The 17,124-nt window shown below is 41.2% G+C and overlaps 1 pseudogene; it reads left to right on the top strand.

The window, feature by feature from the left end:
* LOC122647313 overlaps positions 1-17,124 on the top strand; it is a 91,162-nt pseudogene that overhangs the window by 52,613 nt on the left and 21,425 nt on the right.

The following is a 17,124-nucleotide window of genomic DNA, read 5'->3' as shown; positions in this document are numbered from 1 at the left end:
GGAGGCAGACCTAGACCAAAGTAGGTAATTGGTGCCATCCAACTTGATTGGATTTGGAGAGAAAGTATGATACTCTGGTTTGCTGTTTCCATCACCAACATAAGTAGCAGTCGAATCCACAGAGTCACCCATGGAGACAGTAAAGAATCCCAAATCGTAGAAGGGGGCTGTTGTGAAGAGAAAACCAAGAACACCTCCAAGTTAAGGGTTGAAACAAGGATGAAAGCCCTCTAATAATGAAGGAATAAGTGTCTCCAAGAATCAGCAACAGCAGCCAGAGAAAACCTTGAGATCGATATTTTCAGGGTTTTGAAAAAAACCCTGAAATTGCTGAAATCGATAAGATGATGTGAGGCCTGAAAAGTGACTGTATGAGGCTGAAATTGCAGTCGAAGGACACTTGAACAGATGTGAAGCACTCCTCAAAAAATCGGAATTAACTGATAAGTGGAACCCCAAGATCGACAATTGTCAGGGTTTTGAAAAAAACCCTGAAAGTGTGAAGAGATATCGATCTTGAGGGCTGGAACTTGATGTAGCTTGATGTAGGTGCTGGAATACTGATCTGCCGCAGGTCTGAAGCTCCAATATAGTGAACAAAGTCCTTGTAATATAGTGTGAATCTGTCCAATGAAGGCTGAAGTCTTCAATATTCGCAGCAAAGGAGGGCAGCACCTTATCGATCAAATCTTCATATCGATCAAATCTTCATATCATGGAGTGAGGTAACAAAGGAGGGCAGCAGCTGGATCAATAGATCACCTCATCAGTGCTGCCCTATGGGACAAAGAAGAACAATGCAAAACAAAGGAAAGAAGAGGAGAGAAGAGAACAAGAGAGAGATCAAGAATTAGAGAAGGGCAGGGAATCGTGGATGGTTCTAATTCATAACCAGCTCTGATACCATGTTAAGTGGATCTGAATTAGAACTCTATGCTTGGATGATTAATGCATCCTAAGCACTTCTATATTTATAATCATAATGAATAATTAACACTTAGTACATTAGCAATGTGGGACTAAACCACATATACCGAAATAAGAAAAATAACAAAATAAAGAGGGTATAAGGGTCAGAATACCCCCCACGGTATTCTGGCCATATAGCTAACAATATATTATATATTTATTTATTTATTTATGAGCACTGTTGTAATATGGGTGCAAGGGTAGAGCTGTCATAAGGTTATTTTGATCTTGTTCTTTATTCTGGAATGTTCCTCTATTCTATTATAAATAAAGCTGGCATGTGTCACATTGACACAAGTCATTCTCTCCATTGTAATATTTCATCATGGTATCAGAACTAAGAATCGACCTAGGGTTTCGTGTCATGTGTAAGAGACCACTGGCATCCATCTCTCCAATAATTGCAGCACCACCATCACTGTAGCACCACCACTTCCGCCTCCACCACCTCTTTCCGCCAAATTTTTTAGCATTATAAGCAATATATATATATATATATATATACATATATATATATATATGAGCACTGTTGTAATATGGGTACAAGGGTAGAACTGCCATAAGGGTATTTTGATCTTGTACTCTATTCTGGAATGTTCATCTATTCTATTATAAATAAAGCTGGCCTATGTCACATTTACACAAGTCATTCTCTCCATTCTAATATTTTATTATGATATCAGAGCTATGAATCGACCTAGGGTTTCGTGTCATGTGTAAGAGACCACTGGCATCCATCTCTCCAAAAATCGCAGCAGCACCACCACCACTTCTGCCTGCACCACCTCTTTCCGCCTCTCTCTCTCTCTCTCTCTTCTCGCAAACCTACCGCCACCTCTCTCCCACTTTTTTTCTCCTTTTTTCCTTTTCTCTACCTCCTTTGTTTTTCCGTCTCCACAGCCACCACCATAGGGTTCTTTTTTCCTTGCCTCCCTTCTTTCGCCTCCCTTGGTGGTGAGTGTATCCCACCAAGGGCCCTTTTCATCTCCTACTATATGGTAAAATCTCCCATTACACTTGGAGATTATTTTATGTGGTTCTGTGAGTGAAGCTTTGTGAAATTTTTTTCTCTTTACGGCCATGTCTGACGACGAAAATTCTGCCATCTCTTTTGGACAAAGGGGAAACTTTATGCATCGTGAGAAGGATTTCCCTAGTTTCCAGACTAATTCTGTTAAATTGGATGGCAATAATTACCTCATGTGGTCGGGGTTTGTTTCGCTTGCCATTGGTTCCCGTGGTTTGAAAGGCCATCTGATGGGTACCACTGCTCATCCAACTGCTGCAAGGAAGGCCCAGGATAAGTGGGATCTTGATTAGTGCCTGGTGATGTCTTTTCTCCTTAGTTCTATTGATCCCGCTATTTCTTAGAGTTATCTATTGTTGGAGACTGCTACCGAAGTCTGGAGTGTTGCCAAAGAAACCTATTCTAAGGTTGGTAATGCTGCCCAATGCTATGAACTCCGTCGGAAGATACATAAGATGGAACAGAAGGATCTTACTCTTAACCAGTACTACAATGGCATGAGAGGTATGTGGCAAACCTTGGATTTTTATGGGAAGTTTACTGCTATGTGTCAGGCTGACACTATTGCCTACCGCCAATGGGAAGAAAAGCTTCGGGTGTATGATTTTTTGGCCGGGCTGAACATGGAGTATGATCCCATTCGTGCACATGTATTGAATAGGGATCCCTTTCCAACCCTTTCCCATGCATATGCTATTGTTGCTAGTGAAGAAAGCCGATGTGAGGCTATGGTACACCCTCCTATTGTGGAGCGTGCTGCCCTTTATATGGCTCCCTCTAAAGGGGCTTTGACTACCTCTGCAACTAAACCTACTGTCCAGCCTCGTGGTTCTGCTGCCCCATCTGGGCGTCCTCCTATTAAGTGTGATTACTGTGGGAAAGAGCGTCACACCAAGGATCGTTGTTGAAAGCTTCATGGTCCCTGAGTCCCGTGGGCGTGGTCAGCCGAAATCTGGCGGAAGTACTGCCCATTAGTCCATCTCTGAGGTTGATTCTTCCAGTACAACCAATACACCTCTCTCTACCGATGAGATGACCAACCTGCGGAGTTTGATGTCAAGGCTGGAATCTACTACTTCAGCACCTTCGGCCAATTCTAGTGTTGCCTTTGCCACTACTGCTCCTCCCTCTGCCAGTCCTTCTATAGGTATTTTGTTTTATGGTCAGAGCTCCTCTGTCAAATCCACTTCTTGGTTTATTGATTCTAGCACTACCGACCACATTATAAGTTTTCCAAAACATTTTTCCCAGTATTATCCTTTAGCTGGTAATAAATAATAATAAAGTTCGAGTTGCTAATGGATCCTTTTCTCCTATATCTGCCAAGAGAGTTATAAATTGTTCACCTTCCCTTTCTTTATCTTCTTTTCTTCATGTCCCACCTTTTCTACTAACTTGTTATCCATTAGTACCATTACACATGAGCTCAATTGTAAAGTGACTTTCTTTCCTTCTCATTGTATATTTCAGGACTTGGAAACGGGCAGTACAATTGGAAGTGGTAAGATGGAAGGTGGCCTGTACCTGTTAGAGCAGCCTCCTACTGCACTATCTACCGTGGCTTCTCTCCCAGGAATTGGATCTAAGGCACTTGCTGATTTACATACGTGGCATCGTCGATTAGGACATCCACCGCTACGAACTCTTACTAGTTTATTTCCTAGTTTTTCTAAAGATTGTAATTTGAACAAGTTTCATTGTGATTCTTGCATTTTTGCAAAGCAAAACTAGATCCCCCTACCCTGTGTCGGATAATCGAAGTTTAATTCCTTCTAATTTAAATTCATTCTGATGTGTGGGGCCCTGCCCGTGTGGTTTCTTCTTCTGGTTTTCGATGGTTTGTGACTTTTATTGATTGTTTTAGTCGAACTACTTGGGTTTATTTAATGCACCAGAAAAGTGATGTTTTTTCTTTTTTTCAGCATTTTCACAACATGGTTTCAACACAGTTTGATGCAAAAATCAGAATTTTAAGGTCTGATAATGGCACTGAACATTCGGTTAGGGCATTTCAGTCTTATTTTTCTGCCCGGGGGATAGTTCACCAGACTTCCTGTGTTGATACTCCACCTCAAAATGGAGTGGCAGAGAGGAAGAACCGACATCTCCTTGAAGTTGCTCGGTCTTTAATGTTTGCTATGAATGTCCCTGTTCGATTTTGGGGAGATGCCATCACCACGACAACCTTTCTTATTAATAGGATGCTATCTCGTGTCCTAAATAATAAGAGCTCCATTGAAACTCTTCTAGGTAGTGTCATTTTCCCTATTCCATCCAAGGTTTTTAGCTATGTTGCTTTTGTTCGGAATCATCATGTGCATGGGAAATTAAACCCCAAGGGTCTTCGGTGTATTTTTTTGGGATACTCAGCTACCCAAAAATGCTATAAATGTTACCATTCTTCTTCTCGGAAAATTTTTGTTTCCATGGATGTTATTTTTCAGGAAAATGTTCCCTTTTACCCTGTCCCTCTTCTGGGGGGAGTCTGTTCACCAAGGGGAGGTCCTTCAAATTCCCATAGATCTGTCTTGGGAAGAAGAGGATGTTCTTGAGGATGGGGTTACTAGTTAGGAACAGCAAGGTGAGGTTTCTGTTGAGGGGGAGACTCTTGTGTCCTCTACTGTGCCCACTGAACCCATTATTCAGCCAAGTAATCAGCAGGTAATGGAAAAAAGGTTCAGGGAGATAAGTACTACTGACATATGGCAGGAAGGAAAATCTCGACTAGAACAGGCCTACTACCATCATTCCTTTAAAATTGACTATAGAGGTTCCAAGTTCTGCTACCTCTGAACCCTCTGGTAAGTTTCCATCTGTTCCTCCTTCAGATTGTGATCCTACTCTTGACCTTCTTATTGCTACTAGGAAAGGTATACGTAGTTGTACTCAACACCCAATTTCAAATGTTGTTTCTTATGACTCATTAACTCCTACTTTTCAGACCTTTCTTGCTTCCCTGTCTTGTGTGTCTCTTCCTAACCCTTGGCAGGAGGCAGTAGCACACTCAGATTGGAAAGAAGCTATGAAGGAAGAGATGAGAGCCCTTAATAAAAATAACACGTGGGATTTGGTTTAGCTTCCACCGGGAAAGAGAGTTGTAGGGTGTAAATGGGTGTTTGCGGTTAAACACAAGGTTGATGGGAGCATTGAACGATATAAAGCCAGGCTGGTTGCTAGAGGTTTCACCCAGATGTATGGAATTGACTATCAGGGACGTTTGCTCCAGTGGCTAAGATGAACACTGTGAGGGTCCTCCTGTCTTATGTAGTAAATCAGGGATGGAACTTATTTCAACTTGATGTAAAAAATGCTTTCTTACACGGTGAGTTGACTGAGGAGGTCGACATGGATATTCCACCAGGATTTGATTCCCCGGGCATGGTTTGGTAGGTTCCATAAAGCAATGGTCTCCATTGGGTTCAAGCAGAGCGATGCAGATCATACACTATTTATTAGGAGGACTACCAAACATGTGACTATGTTGATGGTATATGTTGATGATATAGTCGTCACTGGGAGCAGTCAGGAGGAGATTGATTCTTTAAAAACATTTCTGGGTACTGAGTTTGAGATCAAAGACCTGGGGATGCTTGGGTACTTTTAGGTATTGAGGTTGCCTACTCTAACAAAGGAATCTCATTATCTCAAAGGAAGTACACATTGGATCTATTGTCTGAGACAAGTATGTTGGGATGCAAGTCAGTAGACACCCCTGCTGAACCTAATTGTCACCTTCGGTTAAAGGAAGGAGAACCTGTGAATAGGGAGCAGTATCAGCGATTGGTAGGACGTTTGATTTACTTGTTCCACACTCGTCTAGACATTGCCTTTGCAGTAAGTCTGGTAAGCCAGTACATGCATGATTCCTATTCACACAGTTGGATGCTGTCTACAGTTTTGATGTAGATTGGGTTGGATCACCTGATGACGGGCCTTCTACTTCTGGCTACTGTACTTATGTTGGGGGGAATCTTGTTACTTGAAGGAGCAAGAAGCAACCTGTTGTGGCTCGTTCTAGGGCAGAGGCCGAGTTTCGGGCTATGACCCAGGGTATATGTGAGGCCCTTTGGCTCTAAGGTTTATTGCAAGATCTTGGAATTGAGGTTGAGATGCCTATGTGGTTTTACTCTGATAGCAATTCCGCAATCAACATTGCTCATAATCCTATTTATCATGGTCGAACAAAGCATGTGGTGATAGATCGTCACTTTATCAAGGAGAAACTTGATAGTGGTAAGATGCGCATTACTTTCGTTCCTTCAGATGACCAGCTTGCTGATCTTCTTACCAAAGGATTGAGTCCTAAGCTATTTGTTTCTGTTGTTAGCAAGTTGGGTATGACAGATATATATGCACCAACTTGAGGGGGAGTGTTGTAATATGGGTACAAGGAAAGAACTGTCATAAGGGTATTTTGGTCTTGTACTCTATTCTGGAATGTTCCTCTATTCTATTATAAATAAAGCTGGCCTTGTCACATTGATGCAGATCCTAGCCTCCTTGAAATGAAGAAGCCACCCTAAACCTAGGGTTTTAGTAGGAGCCTTAGTTTAGTTTAGTTTATTTCCATACTTAGTTTTTACTTTGTGTTTTTAATTGAACTGGGTTAAATTGGTTGCATCCAATTGGTTCAATTGGTTTAATTTAAGTGAAGTGATCCTATTGGCTAAGAGGGTCTTATATCCTATTGGCCACTAGGGAATCTTCTTTATTTTAAGTAGTTTAAGTTGTTTTTAAGTCATTAGGGGTAGAAGAGTCTTTTCTTTTAAGTTTTTAAATTGTTTTAAAATTGGTCACCTCTCCACGATTTAAGCGAGAGAGTTGATTTGTAATAGAGTTAGGAATAGGCCTTTGGCTTCTATATGTAATAGAATCGTGGGAGAGGCTCCACCCACAAGTTTTATGATTTAAAAATTTCGTTCCTGCTGTTAGTTTTTGGCTGCTGATGCTGTTCTTCTCAGAGAACTGCCTTGTGTGTAATATCGAGGCTGCCTTGTGAGTAATATCAAGGTGAGGGCTGGTGGACTCCGGCGACTCCTTGCATCTTGTAGATCGGGAGGTCCATCTTCTTCTTCAATCAAGTCTCTTCAAGGTTGCTGCCATTGAAGTTCTTTCATTACAAGTAAGTTATTACAGAATTCTGCAAATAACCTTTCTTCTTCTTATCCTCTACCCTAGACCTCCATTCCCCAATCGATTCCCATAAACCCTAGCTTCATCTATAGCCATTACAGCCCTATTCCCTCATCAGTTTACACTCAGATTTTAACCACAGATCCATCACAGTAACCCTTCCGCTCGATCTCAGTTGCAGCCTCAACTATCCATAAAACCCTAAATCCCTCCATCACCATTAAAACCCCAAAACCCTAAAACCTGTCTAGACCTAACCAGCCATCAAAACCCAACCAAATTTCAGTCGAACCACCCCCTCACTGCCAGTAAAACTCGACCTGAAGTCCAGCCTTGAAATTCCATCCTAAACCCTAGTTTCAGCCTAGATTCTAAAACCTAAAACCTGAAACCCTAAACCTAAATTTCTGGAATTTTAATTTCTTGTTTAAACCTAATTAAACCTATACCATTAGCTTCCTAAAACCTGCATATCATTACTACATAAAACCCTAACTCAAACTCCTAGTCCTAACCCTAATTTCTACCTATTTAGCCTAAGCTGTCCCAAACCAGTAGCCTTGTTAAGTGATCTTCGTACACTGGCTCCTAGTGGGACTTGTCCTACCTAGGACTACATTACACGTTGACACAAGTCATTCTCTCCATTCTAATATTTCATCAGCATTAATGGATACAATGATTTCTAGTGAAGAAAAGGTGTCATGGTGGTCATTTTTTATTAGATACAATTCTTAGTTTTTTCTTATATAGAATTCTTTCATGTGAAAACAATATTTCTATGCAGAAACTATTCTGAATTATTTCAAGTTGCATTTGGGTGCTAGGTTATTGAAGGTCTTTGATTTCTAGCTGTTCCTCAAATTGCTGTCTAATCTGAGGATTCTTTTTTAGCAACTCTGCAGTAGGATACTGCCAGGATGATAGCATGAGTTTGAGCTCTGTTCTATTACTATTTGCTTGAATTTTGGATTTTGCCTGCTGCTTCTTAACATGATTCCAGTGGTGAATGTTTATATGCATTAAATGTTTATCATATTTTGTTCTTCTTTCAAATATATTTTTCTCATTTCGAATGGCAAACCAATTAGCATTTGCATAACATTTATCATATAATGTATTCTATAATCAACAGAAGCCTTTCATTATACACCTCTATTATTGCTTGCATAATTGCTGGCATGGTGAGAAATGAGCATTATTGCTTACTACTTTCTGATCCCCTGCAGTGTCCTTGACAACACCTCCATTCAGTGCTTGCATGGTAGAGTTCCAGTCTCAAAGGTTAGCATCATGAAGCGATTGTCAGCTAATGCTTGGACCAAGTTGCTCTCTTAGGTATCTACTTATAATTTATGCGCATCAGTGATGTCTCACTTGTACAATAGCACACTTATTTATCATCCAGGAACATTTATGCTTTTGTTTTGTTCAACTCTAGTGTCTGCTAATTAACTCACATGTATAGTTGATGCCAAGGTTCTAATTTCGAATTTCGGAGGGATTTTTATCCCAACTGAATTTTGCCTTGATACTTCAGGGATTTCCTATTTATGCATGTTTAAAAATGTTTGAATCATTACATTGTGAGGGGGGGATTGGGAATCCAAGTGGCAGTTCAGCTTTTCACCTTATGTCATATGACAGCCATGTCATCGTCTACCTGAAGACTCTCAAATTGCATCACAACAGCGCTATATATTGGAAATTTGAAATTGGGGAAAATTTGGCCGAATCTTGCTTCAAATCCATCCAATGGTGAAATGGATGCTTCACAGTTGACCATCAAGCTTAATTCAGCAGCAAAATGAAAGATTTTGCCAAAATATTGAGGTTTTCTTGTAGTTTTAGCATGGTTCAAGATTTCGCGAAATATCGCCGATATATCGGGATATTTCAGAAATCTCGACAGTACCGAGATGAAATGGCAAGGCTAAATGGAAAAAGTTCATATTTTGGTGATATTTCGGGATATTTTGGGATATTTCGGGATATTTCTTCGATATTTCGTGATATTTCTTGTGAGTCTTGCACTCTTGTGAGTTGTGAACTTGTGACTTTGTATATTGACTATTGAGTAATGAGTATTGACTATTGAGTATTGAACTATTGAACTATTGACTATTATGGAGTTTATGAGTTATGAGTTATGACTTATTTTTGTTTCATTACTTTGTTTAAATTTCTTATATGTCTTATAGTACCTAATCAATGTGTATTTAACTATTTATACATCAGGGTCGGCGACCGTATACTGTCAATCAAGGATGCAAACCCAAAACACCATTTTGAGTTTATTTTTTTGCAATATGAAGGTTTAAATGTGTTTATTTAGCTTAAATAAGGGTGTACATGAAGTATTAGGCCTTAATATGGCCAAAACCCCACCGAGATGGAGTGCCGAAATATGGCAGAAAAAATACCCTATTTCGGCAATATTTCAGATATTTCGGCCATCTCGACCAGCCCGAGATACTGTGATATCGCGAGATTTTAAGCTATGAGTTTTAGAGCTCTCAGGCAAACGATGGCAAAAGCTCAAAATTTCGACGAAATGAGTTCAAATGAGTTGACATTTTGCTGAAAATCTGGACTTCCCTATGTTTCCCATTTTTTAAGAAAAAGAAGATTGTACAGTGTATTTATGCCAAAGGCTTTTTCATCATGCACACTAGATAAAATGTCATCAGTTATTCGTTTTCTGTACAAGTTCCCAACAATACATTGAGTGGTAAGGCTGGGAAAAGATGTGGTGAGTACAATTTTTTTTTTGCCGGGGGGGGGGGGGGGAGGGGGCTTTCAAAACAATTGACTAGTTGATGTAAACCAATAACCTGTAGGACAGATTAATGGACTACAATACCACACTGGTTGGAATCAACAGTGAACCATTACAAGAATCTGTGGGCAGAATATAGGAGGTAAAATAACTCAAGATCAAACCTGTAGATGGGGCTTACATTATAACTGAAGGATGGTCTACTAGGTTTATTATATATGTAAAATTTTAAGTTCATGTACTGGTTGGATCGAGAGAAACAGGTAGGAACAGAACTTATAATGTAAGAGACAGAAAGAAGGTGATAGGCGAATGCATATAACTTCATATTCAGAAATAAGATGGGATCCAAAGTTGGGTCGAAGTTTGGGAATTAAACCGTCAAAACAAGAGGCCAATCCAATGGTTGGATGGCCAGAAATCAAAGACTGAAATCTGTTACATGATGCTGTCAAAACAGATTTTCACAGGTATGTAATAGAGCAGGATCGTGAACACAGTAGTGGACACTTAAATAAACATTAAAATCAGCACTATTAATACCTGGATATGAGACCCACGACGGTAAAGATGGTTGCAGCACCTTGTTGGTTGAAGAACAAACAGAAAAGAAGGGGAAGGGATTGACCAGGCTTCACCACCGTAGACCACCACTGTAGACCAAAGCAGAATCAAACTTTCTTTTGTCAAAGCCGATGGGATGTCCTCCCTTTTTTCTATTTATAAAATACTTCAAATACAAAGTTAGGACTGCCCATGCATGTGAGAGTATTAATCAGCAATAGAAACTTCCTAATATTCTCTTGCAATAATAGAACTCTACTTTCTAAAACTGAAAACTGAAAAATAGAAGCTACTACTTATTAATCTGGACCATAATGGAACTTAATATGTTGAAAGATCTCAGCAATCATTCTTCCATGCCAGCTGTGCAGATGGGGCCCATGCAATAACCACAAAGATCTAACATATCTATATGTAAGGCTGCACTATCCCTTTAATTATCTCCCATGCAATGGTCAGTATGGGCCCCATCAGATTTGATAAATCTTCCATAGTTTCTTCATCCATGCAAGCTGTCCCTGAGTTGGTTTCTAGGTTGGGAATATAGGTAAGTGAAGGAGAAGAAGATGAAGAAGAAGAAGAGAACAAGAGAATGGAGGAATAATACTTCGGTTGTAACTTGTGTGTGTGAGAGATATCTCTCCACAGCTATATTGATTCATTAGTAGAAGTAAAGGAATTACATACACCTCCCTAAGGAGGTAAACAGTAAAAAAGGGAAAAAGATAGAAATTACAAAACAGGGCAACTAGTTAACAGGCTAGTTCCCAAACTACCCTTAGAACATAACTACTAGTAACTCTAACACTCCCCCTCAAGCTGGAGAATATATATCATGCATTCCCAGCTTGCTTAAGAGTGTACTAAACTGAGGAAAACCAAGAGCTTTAGTGAAGATGTCTGCCAGCTGATCACCAGTCTGCACAAACGGAGTACAAATGTGGCCAGAATCAATCTTCTCCTTGATGAAGTGCCTATCAACCTCAATGTGCTTGGTTCGGTCATGTTGAACCGGATTATGGGCAATACTGATGGCAGCCTTGTTGTCACAGTAGAGTCTCATAGGGCCTTCAGTAGCAAATCCCAGTTCCTGAACAAGCCTTTTCAACCATATGAGTTCACAAACACCATGAGCCATGGCTCGAAATTCTGCTTCTGCACTAGATCTGGCTACAACATGCTGTTTTTTGCTTCTCCAAGTAACCAAATTACCTCCCACAAAGGTACAATAGCCAGAGGTAGATCTTCTGTCTGTAATGGAGCCAGCCCAATCAGCATCAGTGAAGCCTTCCACTCTCGAGTGATTGTGTTTGGCATATAATAGTCCTTTCCCTGGAGAAGACTTCAAATACCTAATAATGCGGTACACAGCATCTAAGTGGCCACTCTTGGGAGCATGCATGAATTGGCTCACCACTCCCACTGCATAGGAGATATCTGGGCGAGTCATAGCAAGATAGATAAGCTTCCCCACTAGCCGTTGGTACTTTCCCGCATCAACCAAAGGAGAACCACAATCTTCTCCCAGTTTATGATTACGCTCAATGGGAGAATTTGCTTTGGTTTACAGACTGACATCCCTGTCTCTGTCACAACAAATTAAGGACAAACTTCGTTGACATATGTTGATTCCTTTCTTGGTTCTCGATACTTCAATCCCTAAGAAGTACCGCAAGGGACCCAGATCTTTGATTTCAAACTGCTGTGCCAGGTAGTCTTTCAGTTTACTTATTTCAGTTATATCATCCCCTGTGACCACAATATCGTCAACATAAACAATGAGGGTTGTGATAGTTCCATTGCCCCGCTTGGTAAAGAGAGTGTGATCAGCTTGACTCTGGGAATACCCATTTCTCAGAATAGCCTGTCGGAAACTCTCAAACCATGCCTTGGGAGATTGTTTGAGACCATATAGTGCTTTCTTGAGAAGGCACACTTTCCCTTCAGCTGAAGGCATTTTGAAGCCAGGAGGGGTTTGCATGTACACCTCTTCTTCCAAGTCACCGTGAAGGAAAGCATTCTTCACATCTAACTGGTATAAAGGCCAATCATTATTGGCAGCCAAGGATAAGAGGACTCTTATAGAATTGTGCTTGGCCACAGGAGCAAACGTCTCCTGATAGTCGATCCCATAGACTTGACTGTATCCCTTGGCAACCAACCTTGCTTTGTATCTTTCGACACTGCCATCAGATTTATATTTGATTGTATAGACCCATCTGCACCAATCGGGACACGCCCCTTAAGAAGGTCCACCAATTGCCAAGTATCATTCTTCTCAAGGGCCATCATTTCCTCGCATATAGCTTGTCTCCACTTTGGGTCGACATAGCATCGATGACATTCCTGGGAATAGAAGTCGTAGAAAGAGCAGTAATAAAGGCCATACTTGTGGGAGAAAGAGCATCATAGGAAATAAACTGGGCTATAGGATTAGTACAAGCTCTTTTCCCTTTTCTAACAGCAATAGGAAGGTCTAAATCACAAGGAGGAGAAGGGATGTCACCTGACTGAGAGTGATGAAGCTCAAAATGTGGATCTGGATCCAAAGAGGACTCTTGGTAGGTTTGCTTTCTTTGATTATGTACGCCTTCACCCTTTCTGTATGTAATGTGGTAATCCTTCTCCTTACTAGGACCACTTTCAACCACCAATTCTGTGTTCACATCTGATTGAGATTGATCACTAGTATTAACCACATCCACAGTCCTGTGTGTACCAATGTCAAACATAAAAGGAGAGATAGGAAGAGGAGAATGAAGAAAATCAGCAGTCTGTTCACTTCCACACTTCTCCCCCTGAAGAGGATGCTGAGAAGGGGCAAAGAAAGGAAGGGATTCAAGAAAGGTAACATCCTTTGAGATAAGACACCGGCGAGAAGAAGGGTGATAGCACTTGTAGCCCTTGGTAGTAGAAGAGTACCCAAGGAAGAGACACTTGAGAGCTTTGGGATCAATTTTAGTGCAGGCAGATTTGTTTACATGCACATAACAAACACAACCAAAGACCTTAGGGGGAAGAGAGAAAGCTGAAACTTTGGGAGATAAAATGTCCAAGGGAGATTTTTAGTCAAGAAGTTTGGTAGGCATGCTATTGATGAGGAAAGAAGCAGTGAGAAGAGCAGCGGACCAAAAGGTTTTGGGGACATGCATACCAAACAGGAGACTACGGGTGACCTCCAATAAATGGCGATTCTTCCTCTCAGCAACCCCATTTTGTTGGGGAGTTCAACACACGCTAGCCGATGGAGAATGCCATTATCAGAAAGAAGTTTTGGAGACCACTAAACATGTATTCCCCCTTTATCGGATCGAACAACTTTGATTCGGTGTCAAACGAGTAAGAATCATCTCGATAGAAGGTTTTAAACGCATCACAAACATCACTTTTATGTTTCATCAAAATAGTCCAAGTAGCACGAGAGAAATCATCAATAAAGGACACAAAATAACGATAACCAAATAAAGAGGTAGTAGGAGAAGGTCCCCAAACATCAGTGTGCACAAGATGAAAAGGAGCAACAGTTCTATTACCATGATATGGATAAGAGGAACGACAATGTTTGGCAAACATGCATGGTTCACATTGAAAAACATGAGAAGAAAAAACAGAAGAAAATAAGTGAGGCAATTGTTTCCTCATTACAACAAAAGATGGATGGCCAAGACGCCTATGCCATAACATAACGGACTCCACAGAACTACTCTCGCATGACCACACACATAAGACCGAGCCAGGCGTAAAAGGGTCAAAAATAAAGGCCTTGCTCTTCAGGTCCACTACCAATAATCCTCTTCGTTACCAAATCCTGAAAAAGACAGTGAGAAGGGAAAAATGTGACGGAGCAATTCAAAGATTTTGTTAAGTGACTCACAGATAAGAGATTAACTGTAAGGTTAGGAACATGAAGAACAGAAGAAAGAGAAATAGACGAGGTTACAGGAATACTACCCTTACCGAGATGGAGGATAGGGAGCCATCGCTATTCTAACCTTATCCTTACCAGGAGCAAATGGTATAGGAATCATAATTATGGGACGTACTAGTCTATACGGTCGATGAGCACTGAGTCACCACCCAAGACCGGGCTGCGAGAGGTGAAGTAGAGACCTGTAAGGCCGAGGATGATGAGGAGCTGGCTACAGAAGGTGTAGAAGATGTGCTAAGCTGTGACATGACCCGTCGAACCACTGTCTCCATAAAGGTGGGGTCATCCGGTATAGTATCTGCCTCAGTCATCACAGAGTGAGCTCGGGCTCCCCCTCTACGGCCACCACGACTACGTGTGCTAGGAGGACGACCATGAAGAGACCAACACCGATCCTTGGTGTGTCCAGTTCTCCCACAATGGTCACATTTAAAACGGTCCCTACCAACACTATTGGCACCCACTGTCTCTACTGTGTTAGCTACCTCTCTGCCAGGCCCCGGGCCACGACCACCTCCACGGGTATCGCGGGAAGAACTGGAGTTGAGGGCTGACCTCTCAAGAGAAGATACAGAAGCTGGCTCCATTGCAACACGTCTAGTCTCCTCACTCTGTAAGTAACTACAGACCTCACTAAGAGATGGGAAGGGAGACCGGCCTAAGATCTGAAGTCTGATAGGCTCATAGTCAGGATTCAGACCACCAAATAAGGTAAAGACACGCTCTTTTTCAAGAGTCCGATAGACCTTAGCCTCATCCTCGGGTCCTTGAGTGAAGATCTCTATAATGATCATATTCCTCTAAGAGGCCAGAAAGGCATTATAGTACTTAAATGGTCCTATCACCTTGTCGCATGGAGTTGATCTTTTGGTGAAGCGGTAGACCTTGCGAGTCACCCACCCGATCATAAGTTTGTGAAACGCTGTCCCAGATGGCCTTGCGCTCCTTTCTTATAAACCTCCGTCCAATCTCGGGGTCATAGAGAAAATCAGCCGTGTCAGACTAGAATTGTCGGCTTCCCATTGTTCATAAGTAGGTGAGGTAGGCTCGGGAGCGGTAATGGTACCGGTAATATAGCCAAGTTTCCGTTTGCTTCTTAGTGAAAGCCTTACGGAGTGTGACCAATCCAAATAGTTAGCGCCATCAAGTTTCACAAAGGAAATCTGTGTAGGCACATTCTCATGTACAACGGAGGAGCCGTGGGGAGAGGTCAGAGGTAGCCGAACCAAGTTCAGATGTAGGTGTATCAACCATAGTGTATGGGAAATAGCACTCACCATAAACGGATAATGACCAAAGTAAGGGGGAGCGCACACTCAAAACGTAAATTATCCCAACACACAAAACAGAGATTCCAAAGAAGAAAAAGCTTCACTCCCACACTCCCCACTAAGAAAAAGCAGCTTAAACAAGCTCCAATACTCACATACAGATATTCATAATCACTTCTCAACCGCATAAGAAGCCCAACATACCCTAAATGCAAGAACAAGGACAATACAAAGATTATCAGGCTTACCTGGCGTAAAATCATCACCACGAAATTGAGGTGGACTCAAAAGATGCTCTCATCCATCAAAGAGGACCACAAGCACAATAAATAGGACCCCAGTACGATCCTAATGGGCTGGTCCAACGATGAACCCATGCTGAAATGAAGTGAGCCATTGATTCAACCTTGATCAGCGGAAATCAGGCGAGAGAACAGCTTCCAACGAAACGAGCTATGCTTGAACAATACCTTCATTCATCAAGGAGGCACACTTGGAGCATAGAAGGGACCCTTGTGCGATTCTATTGAGCTATTCCAAGCTCCAAAAAGATATCGAAAGAAGGATCGAGACGGTCTGCAACCTTGATCAGGCGGAACCCTAGGCTGCTGATTGGTTTACTTGAAAATAACTTCAAAGGAGCTCCACACTATCTCGAGGACCATCTTCAATCACCAAATAGGTTGTAGAAAACCTATGTCATATTACTTCAGCAAAGGATTTACATATGAACCTCTTCTTTGAAATCCTAGAACTCAAAGGATTTCAAAGAGAGGGAAAAAATGTGGAAAAGAGTGGTGATACGACTCTCAAACCTTTTGGCTCTGATACCAAGTTGGTTTCTAGGTTGGGAATATAGGTAAGTGAAGGAGAAGAAGATGAAGAAGAAGAAGAGAACAAGAGAATGGAGGAATAATATTTCGGTTGTAACTTGTGTGTGTGAGAGATATCTCTCCACAGCTATATTGATTCATTAGTAGAAGTAAAGGAATTACATACACCTCCCTAAGGAGGTAAACAGTAAAAAAGGGAAAAAGATAGAAATTACAAAACAGGGCAACTAGTTAACAGGCTAGTTCCCAAACTACCCTTAGAACATAACTACTAGTAACTCTAACACCCTGGGCCCACCATAACTGTCAAAATCTCCTCCAAATATTGCTGATCAATGGCCATTATTGGGCAGAAACAGAGTTGGCCTAGTGGGCTGAAATAACATCAACACATATGATGCAGGAGCACTACCTTGGACCAGGTCCAAATTCAGGTCTTTGGTCTAGTTGAGTAATTTAGGATTTTATTTATTTGTACTTTGGGATTAACATGTGATCTTTATTTGGTGTAGGTTAAGTAGGATACCAACTAGGATTTAGTTTCCTAATTGTTTTGAGTTTCCAAACTAGAATAGGTTTCTTTTCATGTTGGGTTTCTTCTTTATTTATTGGCATGCACA

The sequence above is a fragment of the Telopea speciosissima genome, unplaced genomic scaffold (assembly GCF_018873765.1).
Source record: "Telopea speciosissima isolate NSW1024214 ecotype Mountain lineage unplaced genomic scaffold, Tspe_v1 Tspe_v1.0021, whole genome shotgun sequence".
Lineage (NCBI taxonomy): Eukaryota > Viridiplantae > Streptophyta > Magnoliopsida > Proteales > Proteaceae > Telopea > Telopea speciosissima.
Note: the sequence above shows the minus strand (reverse complement) of the source record. Positions and strands in the feature narration are given on the sequence as shown.